Genomic DNA, 17,646 nt, shown 5'->3' with positions numbered 1-17,646 from the left:
ACTTTTTGAGGAACCTCCATACTGTTTTCCAGAGTAACAGCACCAGTTTGCATTCCCACCAACAGTATGAGAGGTTACCCATTCTCTACATCCTTGCCAACATTTGTTGTTTCTTGTGTTGTTAATTTTAGCCATTCTCACAGGTGTAAGGTGGTATCTCATCATGGTTTTGATTTGTATTTCCCTGATGATGAGTGATGTTGAACATCTTTTCATGTGTCTGTTGGCCATCTGGATGTCTTCTTTGGAAAAATGTCTACTTATGTTTTCTGCCCTTTTTTAATTGGATTATTCATTTTTGGGGTCTTGAGTTTGATAAGTTCTTTATATATTTTGGATACTAACCTTTATCAGATATGTTATTTGCAAATATCTTCTCCCATTCCATAGGCTGCCTTTTAGTTTTATTGACTCCTTTGCTGTGCAGAAGCTTTTATCTTGATAAAATTCCAATAGTTCATTTTTGCTTTTGTTTCCCTTGCTTCAGGAGCCATATCTAGTAAGAAGTTGCTATGGCCAATGTCAGAGAGGTTACTTCCTTTCTCCTCTAGGATTTTGATGGATTCCTGTCTCACATTTGTCTTTCATCCATTTTGAATTGATTTTTGTGTATGGTATAAGGAAGTGGTCCATTTTTATTCTTCTGCATGTTGCTGTCCAGTTTTCCCAACACCATTTGTTGAAGAGACTGTCTTTTTTCATGGACATAATTTCCTGCTTTGTCGAAGATTGGTTGACCATATAGTTGTGGGTCCATTTCTGGGTTTTCTATTCTGTTCCATCGATCTATGTGTCTGTTTTTGTGCCAGTACCATACTGTCTTGATGATGACAGCTTTGTAATAGAGCTTGAAGTCTGGAATTGTGATGCCTCCACCTATGCTTTTCCTTTTCAAGATTGCTTTGGCTATTCAGGGTCTTTTCTGGTTCTATACAAATTTTAGGATTGTTTGTTCTAGGTCTTTGAAAACTGCTGGTGGTAATTTGATAGGTATTGCATTAAATATGTAGATTACTTTGGGTAGTATAGACCTTTTAACAATGTTTGTTTTTCTACTCTACAAGCTTGGACTGTTTTTCTATTTCATTGTGTCATCTTCAGTTTCTTTCATCAGTGTTTTAGAGTTTTTGGAATACAGATCTTTTAACCTCTGTGGTTAGGTTTATTCCTAGGTATCTTACAGTTTTTGGTGCAATTGTAAACGGGATTGATTCTCTTGATTTCTCTTTCTGCTTCATTATCGGTCTATAGAATTGCCACTGATTCCTATACATTGATTTTTCTATCCTGCATCTTTATTGAATTCATGTATCAGTTTTAGCAGTTTTTTGGTTGAGTTTTTGAGAGTTTTATATACAGTATCATGTCATCTGCAGAGTGAAAGTTTTATTTCTACCTGCTGATTTGGATGCCTATATTTCTTTTTGTTGTCTGCTTTCTGTGGCTTTATTTTTCTCACAGAAGAGTCAAAACTGTATTATCCTGAGACACCATAAATCCAGGATATGTTCCTGCTATTGATAAGACCCATGAAATTATCCAAATTACTTCAAATGATGCCATGGAAGAAATGGATAAGGAAAGAAATTCTAGAGATGAAGCCAGGGACCATAGGCAGAACAGTAACAGGAGAATCTCTCTCAAGGAGAATACAAGCCTCATCTATTATCTGTTACAAGGGATATTTTAATGCCTACTCAGCAGAATATGACCAAAAAGTAGTGCCTATTGTGGGATTTTTGACGCAATGGTCTACCTTTCTTCCACCATTGTATATTTGGTGTGGGGGAAGACAGGTGCAATTAGTTAACAGGCTAATGAAGAGTAAAGAAGCCACATCTGGACCATGAAAAGGACTTTACATCACCCAGAGATCCTGAGTTTTGAGCTAGATGCAGTTCTTAATTTTAATTTTGAGCCAGATGCAAATTCTTAATCAGAATTCGGGATGTTTTCCTTACGAACAGAATAGGTGTGTTCTTCGGGTAGGAAGAAAGGTACACATTTCCCACCCAAAGTATTAAGGGTAAATTTGGTAGTCAGAAAATGGACTGTGGGAGTAGCTGTTTCTCCCCTAGTCTCACTATGTACTTACAACTGGGAAGCAGCTACCCAGTTAAGAAACACATTGACTTGCTGTGCTTACATCTGTATTTGGCTGTGTGATTAGTTCTCATTAAATAATATGAACAAAAATTATGGCAATTACTTCTAGGCAAAGAATTTAATAAATTGATTTTCCTCTTGAACATTCCACATCCCCTTGTACTAGTAGATGCCAATATAATGCAAGGTAGAGACAACAATCCAGAAGGAATTGGGGACCCTGAGTCACCCTGTGGAAAAGAGCCACCTTGAATTATTGTATGAGCTAGAAATAAAATTGTATTTCATTTGAGTCATTTAAAAAAAAATAAGGTGTTAGTAAGATAGTATCTGATATTTAAATGTAATGCCAATAGTGTGCCCTTGGTCTAGGTGATATATTTTTTAAAGATTTTATTTATTTATTTATTTTGAGAGAGAGAGAGAGAGAGAGAGAGAGAGAGAATCTCAAGCAGACTCCACGCTGTCCGTGTCTCAGGATCCTGAGATCATGACCTGAGCCAGAGTCAAAAGTCGGATGCTTAACTGACTGAGCCACCCAGGCACCCCTGGTCTAAATGATATTATTCAAGGTATCTCCATTCTGTTTCACCCCTGATTGACCAAATGCCAACTTAAAGGAATCAACAAGTATGAAAACAATACTCCAGTGTCATGTTTTCTAGAAAGAGTAAAACTTGTTTTTAACTCACACTAGTAGAAATTTATTTTAATAAATTGCTGTACCTTTCCAAACAGGACATCATCATTTCTAGAAATTATACCTTCCATCTGTGCTATTTCTTAAACTCACCCATGCATACAATGATATCAAAACTTTCTCAGTTGATTATTATCTGTAAGAAATAAATCTGGGCAGAATGATCTCTAGTACATGCTCTGGCATCCCAGGAATATATACAATGTAAGAACTGATCTATAGTCTATCAGGCAATTCAAAAGATTAGAAAATCCTCATCTGAGTTGGAAGCAGGAAAACACCATATTCAGACAATTTCAGGTATCAAATCCGCTCACTTTCTACTACACCATTCTGCTTTCTTCCTGTGCTCACTATGGTTTTCTATCCGAAGCATAAATATATAGCCTACACTTACATCAACTGATCTTACATCTGCAGCCTGAGAGCCTAAGGATTCACTCATTCCTTAATTCACCTATTTAAGAAATATTTATTGAGTACATTTCTGAGCCAAGCATTCTTCTAGAAATGGAGCAAGACAAATGCAGGTGCTACTTTTAAAGAACTTAAAATCTGGCAGAATTCTGGTGCCATTGCAGTTACTACCATGTGAACCGAGATCAGTCCTGAAGAGGCAAGAGTGGTAAATCATCTACCAGGGCTTTCTACCTGGTATGCTCAGAAGACTCCTCATCTAATGAGAGGCATTTGGGGATGGAGGATGAGAAGGTATCTGTTGTTTCAGGTATTACTACTGGGATCATTCTCATTATATAGAATAAACATGCGTTTGTAGTGTGGCCTTCTTGTTTGATGGCATACTAAGTAATCACAACAGAACATATTTTTATAGCATATTGAATCTTCAGTGTTTCTTAGAATGATAGAGGGATAGATAAGGGTGAGTAAGTTTTTGTGTATCTGCATGTATGTACGCATGGTGGGGTGGTCTGCTCTATCTTCTTTGGTGACTATCTGCTGGTGGTAAAGTATTTCCCAGCATGAAGCTGTAGAAAGAATCCTGGACTTGAATTCTGGTTATAGTAAGTTAAATCAGAGATCTGGCACTTATAAACTGTGATCCTAAGCCCATTGCATAAGCTTTTCAGACCTCAAGTTTTTATTCCTCACATAGAGTAAATAATACCTGTCTGACCAAGATTAGATGTCTTTTTTAATTTATGTTTGAAATATGCCTCATATATTACCACCTTGTCTCATTTAAATCTGAAAATTCATTGAGGTCAGGGATTATGATTTTCAAATCATCATTTCCCTTTCTTAAATATTAGTAATGATAACATTTACTTAGTATTTACTCTGTGGTATGCACTCAATTAACCACTTTATATACTTCACTTATTTAATGTTTACAGTATCCCTAGCCAGTTGTTACGACTTCAAGTTCTACAGAGACTGCTTGACTTTGAAATTTAGCTCTTCTACTTATAAGCTGTAATATTGGAAAAACCACTTAGCCCCTCTACATCTCAGTTTTCAAATCTAATCATAGGTAGTTGTAAGACTCAGATGAATTAATAAAAGTAAAGTACATAAATATTGCCTGGAGTATAGTAAGTTATTAAATATAAGATAACACTGGTTTCAGATATACCCATTTTTTACCGTTATCACCTCTAACTTGAATTATTATGGTAGTTTTATTACTGTTCATTTTTTGCTCTTTTGCAGAGTTTGAATTTCTGTTCAGTAAATATTATAAGCAACAAACCTTAGCCTCACCTAGATAAGCCTAGCATATGGACTCTCTCCTTTCCTGACCCTCCTCTATGGATAGAGTATACTTACCCACACCATTGATGCTGGACTTATCTATGTGATTTCCTTGGCTAATGGAATATAATATGAAATGATCTGGTGCAAGCCTGTGCCTTAAGTAAAATCACTTGTTTCTGTTTACCTCCCTGGGAATTTCTGGGCCCATGAGAAATGCATGCCCCATATACCTGGTACTCTACACACAGACCCCAAGAGTGTGAGATGTATAGAAGATCTTAATTCAATATGCAGGAAGAAGCAGAGCCACTCCAGCTGTCCAGCTAACAAAGAGATCTATTAGCAAGTAATAGGTGCTTACTGTTTGCTACTGAAATTGTGTGTGTTTGTGCCTTATAATATGGTAAAGACTGGCCAGTGTACCCTTCCTCCCCATCAATTTCTTTGCTATAATACTCAAAGTAGTTTAAAAAAAAATCCAAAGATACCATTTCCTTCTACTTAGCATCTTTTAACAGCATGCCATTGCATTTAGACTAAAATCAAATTCTTTGTTATAGCTTAAGAAGATTCATTTTAAGATTTTTAATTTATTTTAAGAGATAAAGACAGAGAACATGAGTGGGGATGGGGGAGCAGAGAAGGAGGGACAAGCAGACTCTGTGCTGAGTGCAGAGCTCAATGCGGGGCTGATCCCATGACCCTGAGTTCATGACCTGAGCTGAAATCAAGAGTCAGATGCTTAACCAGGTGAGCCTCCCAGGTGCCCCCTAGCTTATGAGGATTTTAACTACCTCTCAGATACCATATTATATTTTTCTAGGCATAGGCTATCTGTGCCCTTATTCTTTACGTAGAGCATCACAAGTTCTTTGCCTTCTCGGGGCCTTCTCAGATGTTTTTTTATCTTCCTGAAGGGATATTCCACACTTTTCTTTCCATGCTCCTCACCCTTCAGATCTTGAGTTAAAAATCATCTCCTAATAATGCAGTTTTAATTATATATTTATTCATTTACTTATGTTTTATCTGTCTCTTCTACTATAAATCCTATGAGCTCAACACAAGAGCTAGATTTATTTACTGTTGATTACCCAGAATTTAGTACAATGCCAAAAGCTTACAAGTACTAACAAATTCTACTGGATAGATTTGTTAAGGAAATTGAGGTAGCTAATGAAATACATTTCATAGGATTATGCAACTGGTAACCAAGTGCAGAACTAAGACTCATACTCAAGTGTATCTTTGTTTGTAAAGATCCAGATATTAGGGGGAAATCATAAAAATACATATTTTATCTGTAATACATCTAGGCTTGACTTATTCACAGTTTTGGTAATTCATACCACATGTTGATGAACCAGTGACGGAATTATCCCACAGTAAATTGTGCACAATTATAAGGGTTGTATTTATACTACTTAGAATAATAGGTTTCAACTAACCATAAGTACTTTATAAATATTTATTATTAAAAATTCACAATCCAAATATATAGCATTATTTACTTATTTATTTATTATTTATTTATTTATTTAAACAGATACCCTCAAGGTTGTCTATTATACAACTTGATCTACTTTATTTTATTTTTTTATTTTTATTTTTTGACGAAACCTCTTTATTGAAGTATTACATAATACACACTCGGAAAAGGAGCATAACTTAAGTGTTTAGCTTCGTGAATTTTCACAAACTAGGTGTACACCCATGTACCCAGCACGCCACCAGGGCTTCAGGTGGTTTATTTTTTTAAAACTTTAAAAAATTTTGTGGAAACAATTAGGTGTCCAGGGAGGTACTGTGCACCCTTCCTCCAGCCAGTGTTAACATCTTGCATACCTGAAGTACAGCACCAGAACAAGATCATTGTGACCAGTGAAGCACACCAGCCTTATTCAGTAGCATTTTACCAGTTTTATGTGCTTTCATTATGTATGTGTGTTGATGTACCATTGTGTACCAGCAATGTATGAGTTGCTCTGCATCTTCACTGGCAATCAGTATTGTCAGAATATAATTACATCTATTCAACCTTTCTGGTAGGTGTAGAGTGGAATCTTACCACTGTTTTCATTTGTATCACTAAGGACTAATTTTGCCTATTTTATCTTTTTTTTATTAACATATAATGTATTATTTGTTTCAGGGGTACAGGTCTGTGATTCATCAGTCTTACACAATACACACCAATGTCCATTACCCAGCCACCCCATCCCTCCCACCCTCTCCACTCCAGCAACCCTCAGTTTGTTTCCTGAGATTAAGAGTCTCTTATGGTTTGTTTCCCTCTCTGGTTTAGGCTTGTTTCATTTTTACCTCTTTTCCCCTATGATTCTCTGCCTTGTTTCTCGAATTCCACACATCAGTGAGATCATATGATAATTATCTTTCTCTGACTTATTTCGCTTAGCATAATACCCTCTAGTTCCATCCACGTCATTGCAAATGGCAAGATTTCAATTTTTGATGGCTGCATAATATTCCATTGTATATATATGCCACATCTTCTTTATCCATTCATCTGTTGATGGACATCTGGGCTCTTTCCCTAGTTTGGCTATTGTGGACATTGCTGCTATAAACATTGGGGTGCAGGTGCCCCTTCAGATTACTACATTTGTATCTCTGGGGTAAATAACCAGTAGTGCTGTTGCTGGGTCATACAGTAGCTCTGTTTTCAACTTTTTGAGGAACCTCCATACCATTTGCCAGAGTGGCTACACCAGTTTGCATTCCCATCAATAGTGTAGGAGGGTTCCCCTTTCTCTGCCTCCTTGCCAACATCTGTCATTTCCTGACTTGTTAATTTTAGCTATTCTGTCTGGTGTGAGGTGATATTTCTTTGTGGTTTTGATTTGTATTTCCGTGATGTCGAGTGACGTTGAGGATTTTTTCATGTGTCTGTTGGCCATTTGGATGTCTTCTTTGGAGAAATGTCTGTTCATGTCTTCTGCCCATTTCTGGATTGGATTATTTGTTTCTTGGGTGTTGAGTTTGTAAGTTCTTTATAGATTTTGGATACTAGCCCTTTATCTGATATGTCATTTGCAAGTATCTTCTCCCATTCTGTCAGTTGTCTTTTGGTTTTATTGACTGTTTCCTTTGCTGTGCAAAAGCTTTTTATCTTGTTGAAGTCCCAATAGTTCATTTTTGCCCTCTCTTCCCTTGCCTTTGGCGATGTTTCTATGAAGTGGCTGCAGCTGAGGTCGAGGAGGTGGCTGCCTGTGTTCTCAAGGATTTTGATGGACTCCTGTCTCACATTGAGGTCTTTCATCCATTCTGAATCTATTGTGTGTGTGTGTGTGTGTGTGTGTGTATGGTGTTAGTAAATGGTCCAGTTTCATTCTTCTGCATGTGGCTGTCCAATTTTCCCAACACCATTTTTTGAAGAGACTCTCTTTTTTCCATTGGATATTCTTTCCTGCTTTGTCGAAGATTAGTTGACCACAGAATTGAGGGTCCAATTCTATTCCATTGATCTATATGTCTGTTTTTGTTCCAGTACCATACTGTCTTGATAATTACAGCTTTGTAATAGAGCTTGAAGTCTGGAATTGTGATGCTACCAGCTTTGGTTTTCTTTTTCAACATTCCTCTGGCTACTTGGGATCTTTTCTGGTTCCATACAAATTTTATAATTATTTGTTCCATTTCTGTGAAAAAAGTTGATGGTATTTTGATAGGCATTGCATTAAATACGTAGATTGCTCTGGGAAGCATTGACATTTTAACAATATTTGTTCTTCCAGTACACAAGCATGGAACATTTTTCCATTACAAAGAAATGGACAAAGAGTCTTCCTCAATTTCTTTCATGAGTATTCTGTAGTTTTCTGAATACAGATCCTTTGCCTCTTTGGTTAGATTTATTCCTAGGTATCTTATGGTATTGGGTATAATTGTAAATGGGATTGGCTCCTTAATTTCTCTTTTCTTCTGTCTCGTTGTTGGTGTATAGAAATGCAACTGATTTCCGTGCATTGATTTTATATCCTGCCACTTTGCTGAATTCCTGTATGAGTTCTAGCAGTTTTGGGGTGGAGTCTTTTGGGTTTTCCACATAAAGTATCGTATCACCTACAAAGACCTACAGTTTGACTTTTTCATTGCTGATTTGGATGCCTTTTACTTCTTTTTGTTGTCTGATTGCTGAGGCTAGGACTTCTAGTACTATATTGAACAGCAGTGGTGATAGTGGACATCCCTGCTGTGTTCCTGACCTCAGGGGAAAAGCTTGCAGTTTTCTCCCATTGAGAATGATATTCGCTCTGGGTTTTTCATAGACAGCTTTTATGATATTGAGGTATGTACCCTATATTCCTATACTGTGAAGAGTTTTAATCAAGAAAGGATGCTGCACTTCGTCAAATGCTTTTTTCTGCATCTGTTGAGAGTATTATATAGTTCTTGTCCTTTCTTTTATGACTGTAGTGTATCACATTGATTGATTTGTGGATTTTGAATCACCCTTGCAGCCCAGGAATAAATCCCACTTAGTCGTGGTGAATAATCCTTTTAATGTACTGTTGGATCCTATTGGCTAGTATTTTGATGAGAATTTTTGCATCCATGTTCATCAGGAATATTGGTCTGTAGTTCTCCTTTTTGATGGGGTCTTTGTCAAGGTAATGCTGGTCTCATAAAATAAGTCTGGAAGTTTTCCTTCCTTTTCTATTCTTTGAAACAGCTTTAGAAGAATAGGTATTAATTCTTCTTTAAAAGTTTGGTAGAATTCCCCTGGGAAGCCATCTGGCCCTGGGCTCTTGTTTGTTGGGAGATTTTTGAATACTGCTTAAATTTCCTTAGTGGTTATGGGTCTCTTCAGGTCTTCTATTTCTTCCTGGTTCAGTTTTGGTAGTTGATACATCTCTAGGAATGCATCCATTTCTTCCAGATTGTCTAATTTATTGGCATATAGTTGCTCATAATATGTTCTTATAATTGTATTTCTTTGGTGTTGGTTGTGATCTCTCCTCTTTCATTCATGATTTTATTTATTTTGGTCCTTTCTCTTTTCTTTTTGTAAGTCTGGCCAGGGATTTATCAATCTTATTAATTCTTTCAAAGAACCAGCTCCTAGTTTCATTGATTTGTTCTACTGTTCTTTTGGTTTCTATTTCATTGATTTCTGCTCTGATCTTTATTATTTCTCTTCTCCTGCTGGGTTTAGGCTTTATTTGCTGTTCTTTCTCCAGCTCCTTTAGGTGTAGGGTAACCTGATCTACTTTAGTAGACATCTCTGATAAATATTTTATGTATCTAAATTTCAGTTCTTTAAAACTATTTCATATTTTGTATTTTACATTAATTTTATTTTTTAATTGCTATCACATCTTTGTTTCAGTAGGAATAGGTTAGATTGTTCTATATTAAGCCGTAATCTTAAAATAGTAAAGAACTACAACAACAAATATTTGTTTCCTACTATTTGTCTGTCATTGGTTAGCTTAGGCTCTGTTCCATATTTCCTTTTCTGCAGAACCCAACACAAATGAGTGGTTTCCTTCTGGAATTTTGTTGGTTGTCATTACAGAGGAAACCTAAAAGGTGATTTGAGCTAGCCTTTAAATCTCCTGCTCAAGACACATGTCACTTCCACTCCTGTTTCACTGGTCAAATCAAGTCATTTTATGAAGTCTGAAGTCATTGGGACAAGTATGATTCTTACTGAGGGAGTGGCATTGCATGTGGGCAAAACTAAAAGTGACACTTTGCCACCTATTTTGAAATGTCTTAAATATAGCTGGAAGTTATTAAAATCCAAAAGCCTATGATCTTTTCTTGGACCTACCATTCAAGGAAAAATGATAATTTCTAAGCAGTTGCCTTTCCCAGAAGTTGAATTAACATTCTTAATGTTTCAGAAAAGTGAGAGGCAGTTAGATTCAAATAAAAGAAAAATTTAACATTAAGTCATTGTACTTGGTCATACTTTTTTCTGCATGAAGATAAGTTTCAATAGAAAAATCACACTGTGGTCCATTAGATTTTTAAAAATGGGCAAAAAAAAACATACAGATTTCTTACTATGCATAAAGATCTATATATACATATTTTAATCCTTAATATCTTTTTTAATCCTTAATATAATCTTTGATATAGGTATTTTAATTATCATTCTGTTAAGGGAATTGAAGCCTAAAAAGATTGAATGAGGTGCCCTATGGCACACAGCTGATAGTGACTATCATGGATTAAAAATTCATACAACTTTGCTTTCAAAAACCTACACTTTCCATTTGCATCATGCAGTTTTACTTTCCATTTGTACTATCAAAAATGATATTGGTGTGTATTTGAAACATGAAAATGAGATGATACATCTGGAAATGGTACTTATATCTCTGTTCTTGAATTGTTTATACTGAGTCTAGAGTAGCTTTTTTTCCATCAGTCCTTCACTCCTGATAAATGTGCATACACCTCTGCAAATAACTTGATAAATCTTAAGATTTGATAGAAGGGTACCTGGGTGGCTCAGTCAGTTAAGTGGACGGCTCTTGATTTCAACTCAGGTCATGATCTCACAGTCTTGGGATTAAGCCATGCACTGGGCTCTGCACTCAGCTGGGAGTCTACTTCAGGATTCTCTCTCTCCCTCTCCCTCTGCGCAACTCCCTGCCCACATGCTTGCACTCTCTCTCTCTCAAATAAATAAATCTTTAAAAAAATATTTGATAGACTTGCACACAATGTTCAGACCACGTATCATGTGTAATTGATCCTAGAAAGTAATATGTTTAAAACCTAATTCTTGAACTTGTGTGGGTTTAAGTCCTTGGGACACAATAAGGCTGGAAAAAAATAGATTGAGTATAAAAATCTCCTAACATGTACAAAAAGCGATGTTATGTAGTTTTTAAGAGCACTTTCTGGCATCAGACTGATTGAGTAGTATCTCCCAGTCCTGCTGCAAGTTATTTAACATATTTGAAATTTTATATTCATATCTGAAAAATGAGGATAATAGAAACACTTTATTTAAATGTTTATTCTGAGGATTAAATAAGATAATGCTAGGGGTGCCTGGGTGGCTCAGTTGGTTAAGCATCTGCCTTTAGCTCAGGTCATGGTCCCAGGGTCCTGGGATCGAGTCCCATGTTGGGCTCTCTGCTCAACAGGGAGTCTGCTTCTCCTTTCCCTCTGCCTGCCACTCTGCCTACTTGTGCTCTCTCTCTCTATCAAATAAATAAAATCTTTTTAAAAAAGATAATGCTCTTAAAGTCCTCATAAGTAGTGTTTACAAAGTACATTCTTTCAACAACAACAACAAAAGACTTACATTTTGATCTTATATAATGATTATATATATATATCCACTTCCATGGTCTGAATGTGGTCCCCCAAAATTCATGTGCTGAAATTCTAATACCCAATGTGATGGTGTTAGAAGGTGGGGCCTTTGTAAGGTGATTAGGTCAGAAGAGTAAGCCTTTATGAATAGGGTTAGTATCCTTAAAAAGACTCTCTGGGATACAACTAGAAGTCTGCAAACCAGTAGAGTGCACTCATTGGACCATCCTGGCATCCTGATAGCAACTTCTAGCCTCAAGAACCGTGACAATAAATTTCTGTTGTTTATAAGCCACTCAGTCTGTGCTGTTCTTTTTAGCAGCCTGAATAGACTAAAATATCCACCATGCCCAAACAGTAGTCTTTAGAAACAATATATAAAAAAATTAATAATAATATATTCAGTGCTAGAATCTTAGCTTAAATAAAATAGAAAATGATCTGTAAACATTATTATTTTATACTGATTCTTGTATCAAAAATTGGATATTGGAAGCCACTTAGGAAGAAGGATGATGTTGCTACTAATATCAAGAGCCAGAGGGTGATTAAGGTTAGTGTTGCATGTGTATTTCCTAAAATAACATGTCATTAAAAATCAAGAATAATGATAAATGATAAAATTTCAGGTAAATGTTTCTGGTTTAACCTAGAATGAATTTCAAGAGAGTAGGTTTCATAAATAATGATGTAGATGAGGGGCCATCAGTTTATTAATTCACAGTGGTGACATTAACATGGATTAAAGTTTTCTTTTAAAGAACAGTAATAAGGATCCTCCCCCCCAAAGTTTCCAAAGTTTCCAAGGTTATCAAGATGTAGACATAGAGAATTCTGAAGCTAGGAAATTGGTAGTCTAAGAAGAATGAGAAATGTTGGGATTGAATGACATAAGAAAACAGTGACTGGCAAAATAGAATCTAAGTTATATTATTGGTCAACCAGTTAGTCTACACCTGGTACTGACCAGCTAGTCTGTCTTTGGTTGTAAATCAAAGGAATTCACATATTCTTGTCTAAAAATGTTATTTACTTTCCTAGAAAGCATGGAAAGCTAACCATGGCACAGTATCCAGGTAGCTTCAGTCAAGTTATTTCTTCAGTAGAATAACATACTAGATTGCTGTCGTGTCCAGATTACACACTTCTTTTTAATTTTTTTATGTGGGTATAGTTGACACACAATGTTACAGTAGTTTCAGGTGTACAATAGTGATTGATTTCTCTATCTGTTATGCTGTGATCACCACTTCTTTATTCTACATGATTCAACTTCTCACTCTTCAGCTGCCAGCTTCTTTCCCTTAGGTGGTTTATCATGTGTTAGAATTTGTTAGCACAATTAGACATAGACTTTTCTTGTCAGGAATATGATCATCATGGGGAAACGTGTGGCTCAGAGCCTCATGTGAGGGAAAATCAGTGCTACATCTGGGTGCTGAATACTAACTTTCTTATATTTGTCTAGGCTAGTAGTAATTGAAAATAGATCATAGTGTTCATGGATCCTGACTCAGCTGAGTAGAATTTCCATCAAGGCTTGTGTTTGGGGAGTGCTGAAAAAGTTGTGTTAGGCATAAGAACATCCTCTAAGTAGAATGTGGTAAGACAAGCAGTTTAGACCCAACTTAGTGGTCTTAATCCTCTTACAATTCCTTTTTCAATAACCTTACCTCTGCCCATCAAAAGTAGGGCTACTTTCTACTTTTTTCCTCTTCTAGGTTTCTTTCTTCAGAAGTGATGTATATTTCTCATATTCACTTACTACTAAGATTTAGGAGGACTAATTTGGTCATTGGTGCAAATGAGATTTATATTAAAAGTCAGATAGATTAGGGGCACCTGAATGGTTCAGTTAGTTAAATATCCAACTCTTGATTTCCGCTCAGGTAATGATCTCAGGCTTGTGAGATCGAGCCCTGTGTAGGGCTCTTTACTGGGCACAGAGTCTGCTTGAGATTCTCTCTCTCCCTCTCCCCGTTCCCCTGCTTGTGTGCCCTCTCTATCTCTCTAATATAAATATGTAAATAAATAGATAGATAAATTCCTTTTTTTAAAGATTTTATTTTTTGACAGAGAGAGAGACAGTGAGAGAGGGAACACAAGGAGGGGGAGTGGGAGAGGGAGAAGCAGGCTTCCCATGGAGCAGGGAGCCCAATATGAGCAGGATCCTGGGATCATGACCTGAGCCAAAGGCAGACACTTAATGACTGGGCCACCCAGGCGCCCCAATAAATTCTTTTTTAAAAAGTCAGATATATTAGAATGAGAAAATTTTATGTATACACATATCTATGATATATATATGTATATGTGTGTGTTAACATATGTGTGGTTCTAGGTTTGGTTCATTACCTTAAAAAATTGATTTTTTAATCAAAGCAGGTATTCCATATAAAAACATTGTTAATATGATTCCTATTTCTTTCCCTTTTTTTTTAGATTTTATTTATTTAAGAGAGAGAGAGAGCATGAGCAGTGGGGAGGGGCAGAGGGAGAGGGAGAAGCAGGCTTCCAGCTGAGCAGGGAGCCCCATGTGGGCCTCAATCCCAGGACTCTGGGATCATGACCTGAGCCAAAGGCAGACAGACGCATCACCAACTGAGCCACCCAGGCACCTCTGATTCCCATTTCTTTTAGAATAAAATATATTTGCAATATATTTTTGTGAAAATTCCTAATTTAGATACATATCACAGAAGAAACTTCAGCAGGGCTCTCTTAATTACTAGTCCCATTCAGTTGGTCTATTTGATAAGCTGTCAACCATTGGATCCATTTATTTAAATGTTTTAGACATTGAAATAAATAATATTAAAGTTTTCATCAGATTCTATGAATGACATGTGCTAGATTATAGTATTGTCAAAATACTTACTGTTCATTCTATTTGGACCTTCCCTATGGGAGAATTATATTTACAGGTTCATAGATATGAGCCTTTGATAGACTTAAATAGACCAACTTTGAACATGAATGTGTGGGCAAGTATCATGTGAAAATTCCAAGTGGAAGCCCTAAGAGTATTGCATGGTATCACGATGTCTCTTCCTTCAGTTATGAACCTGACAATATTCTAGATATGGGCTGTTCTGTCAGCCTAGCTCTGGAGTGAAGTGGTTATTGAACAGACTTTGCAAAAGTAAATATTGTATAAGCCATCAAGATTTGGTGCTAATTGTTTTTTTTTAACCATAGCAAAACTTAGCCTAAGATTTATGAAGAAATATTTCCCAAAATAATGTAATACAAAGATGTAATTCAGTTGTTTAGGTTATATAAGCACACGGGCACTAGGAATACAGCAAATACAGGAATTACGTTAATGCTAATGTCATGGAATATAGTAACAGAAATTACTGTTAGACCTAAAATTAATGTCTAGTATTTACAGCTCTGGCTTTTCATACAATACAATGGGAAGGTACCTTGGTACATTTCCAAAGGGTAATTTTAAATATATGTTAGTGTTAAAATACAGCCTTTCATACAGTAGTCTGAACTTCAAGAAAAAAATAACAATACACACAAAACATATGCAGAGGAACAGTGATTTTTTTTTATAAGAGTAAAAACATTTTGAAACAGTCTAATGTTCAAAAGTAAAAGATTGGTAACATTATCACCTGTAAAATGAAATTTTATGCAGCTATTAAAATAATATTATGGAGGAATATTTAATGGTATAAATATTTTTGACAAAGAGCAAAAAGCAAAATAGAATTGTAAATAATGCATAACTTCAATTCTTTTAAATCATAATAAACATGTACACAAAGACTGGAAAGAAATGAATCAACATTTAACAGTGGTTATTAGTACATAATATAACTTTTAAAATTAACATACATTACTCTTAGACCTGGAACATTGTTATGAAGTTCATTAAAAATAAAACAAAAGGGAAATAAGGTAAGACTGCATCTTTTTTATATACAAAAAATTTCAAAATCTGCTATGTGAGTGGGGAAAGCTTTTTCCCTGGCTTTCCCTGCACCATTTGTCTATCTCTGAAGTGCTAGGTGTTACATCACCTCATCTTGACATGTTATTTTAATTCCATTTTCACTGGTCTTAAAGTTGGACTAGTTGTGTTGTTAAATCAAAAAAATCCTAAATCTTTAAAGTCAGACTAAATGCAAGTCTCTTTACTACATTATCGCTATTTCTTTTTCCAACTATTGTAGAGGTAGAGAATTCATGGTAATTAAATATTATTTTGTCATTAATTCCAGCTGGAACTGCTGATAATTATGTCCCAATATGATTTCCTCTAAGATATCTCACAGGCCATTGATAAACAGCTGAGAAAAAAAAAAAATCAAGGGATTAGCAGTAATTATTGCAAAGTGGTTTGCTATTAAATTAATTGAATAAAAAGTAATTGGATTATGTATGATCTTCAATAGCTATTAGAGTTTAAACTTTAATTAAATTGTCATAGTCCTCATTCAAAAATGAATGTTTAAACATAAACTATTTTTAAACAACAAGAAGAGCAGAATACTAATCAGGACAGCCTATACTGCCAACCTTAAGTTGAAAGCTCTATCAGACTGATTACCAACCAATTTCCACACATTAAAATTATCGGCAAAAAAGTGTTGAGATACAGTAATCATTTAGGCTTTTCAAATATTATTACTTGATAGGAAGTCAATTAGCATCGACTAAGAAAACTCATTCTTAAACAATTAGCTTAGTTGTATGCATTAAAGAAAACCTAGGCTTTTAATTTTGCCTGGAAGCTGTTAAGAGTCAGAATTCCCCAGCTAAGTCCAAAATGACAGCTTATCAACTATTTCTGTATCTACCATGAAAACCATTTTAAACATATTGATAACAACTTTTCATGCCCAGCTCACTCTATTAGTGTTCTAAAGTAAAAATAAATTCAAAAAATATTATGTATGAAATAATGTTTATATATATTTACATACAGATATGCATGCACACATATATTCATGCATAGATACATGCAGATAGATACACATACATACATATCATCTGGGACATCTTTCAGGCAGCTACTTAAAGGCTAAGGTAAAGGTGAAGGGAAGACAAGCTGTTACTTTTTGCTCTTCTAGTTCTGCCCTTCACAAAGATGGTAAAAATAAGAAATTGCTTCATTCAAACATACAAATTTTCAGTGAGAACTAAAGGTGAGAATTTGAATTTTCCGACTTTAAGTTTTTTTTAATACAATATCTGAACTATCTTCCAGAAAAACTTCTTTTTTTAATCTTTTTGAGGAATGCTTGATGAAATGACTCTCAATATGTACTACTTTGGATTTCTAAAAATATTTTTAATTTTTTTTTTACTTTCAAACCAAAGGCTTTCTAGAACTCCCTATGGTAGATTTGGATCATTTGACTTTTATATTAGTATTTTAAATATAGATTTTTACAGTTTTAATCTTTTATCAAAAATTTATCTTACCTATTTCAAGAACATTTAACTTCTATTTTTAAAGGACATCAAACAAAATTAAGAAACTACATTTCATTTTTGAGTGCCATTTTATGCAGTGTATGTTATATGCTCTATTTCATTCATTTCTCAAAAAAAAAAAAAATACTGTGAGAAACTTACTTGCTTTTAAAAAGTGGTAACTGCAGTGCAGAATGTCTCAATACTTTGTTTAAGGTCACACCGTTAGTAGATGCTAGAACAGAGTGTAAGACTCAGAACCCTGCTCATTACACTATCCATGAAAGACATGAGGATGCCCCAAGCCTAACATGGAGTGGGATGAAGAATGAGGGGGGAAGAGGTTGAAAAATCTTCTTTTCTTTAATTAGTTCCCCACAGGCAGTTCT

The sequence above is a fragment of the Neomonachus schauinslandi genome, chromosome 5 (genome assembly GCF_002201575.2).
Source record: "Neomonachus schauinslandi chromosome 5, ASM220157v2, whole genome shotgun sequence".
Taxonomy (NCBI): Eukaryota; Metazoa; Chordata; class Mammalia; order Carnivora; family Phocidae; genus Neomonachus; species Neomonachus schauinslandi.
Note: the sequence above shows the minus strand (reverse complement) of the source record.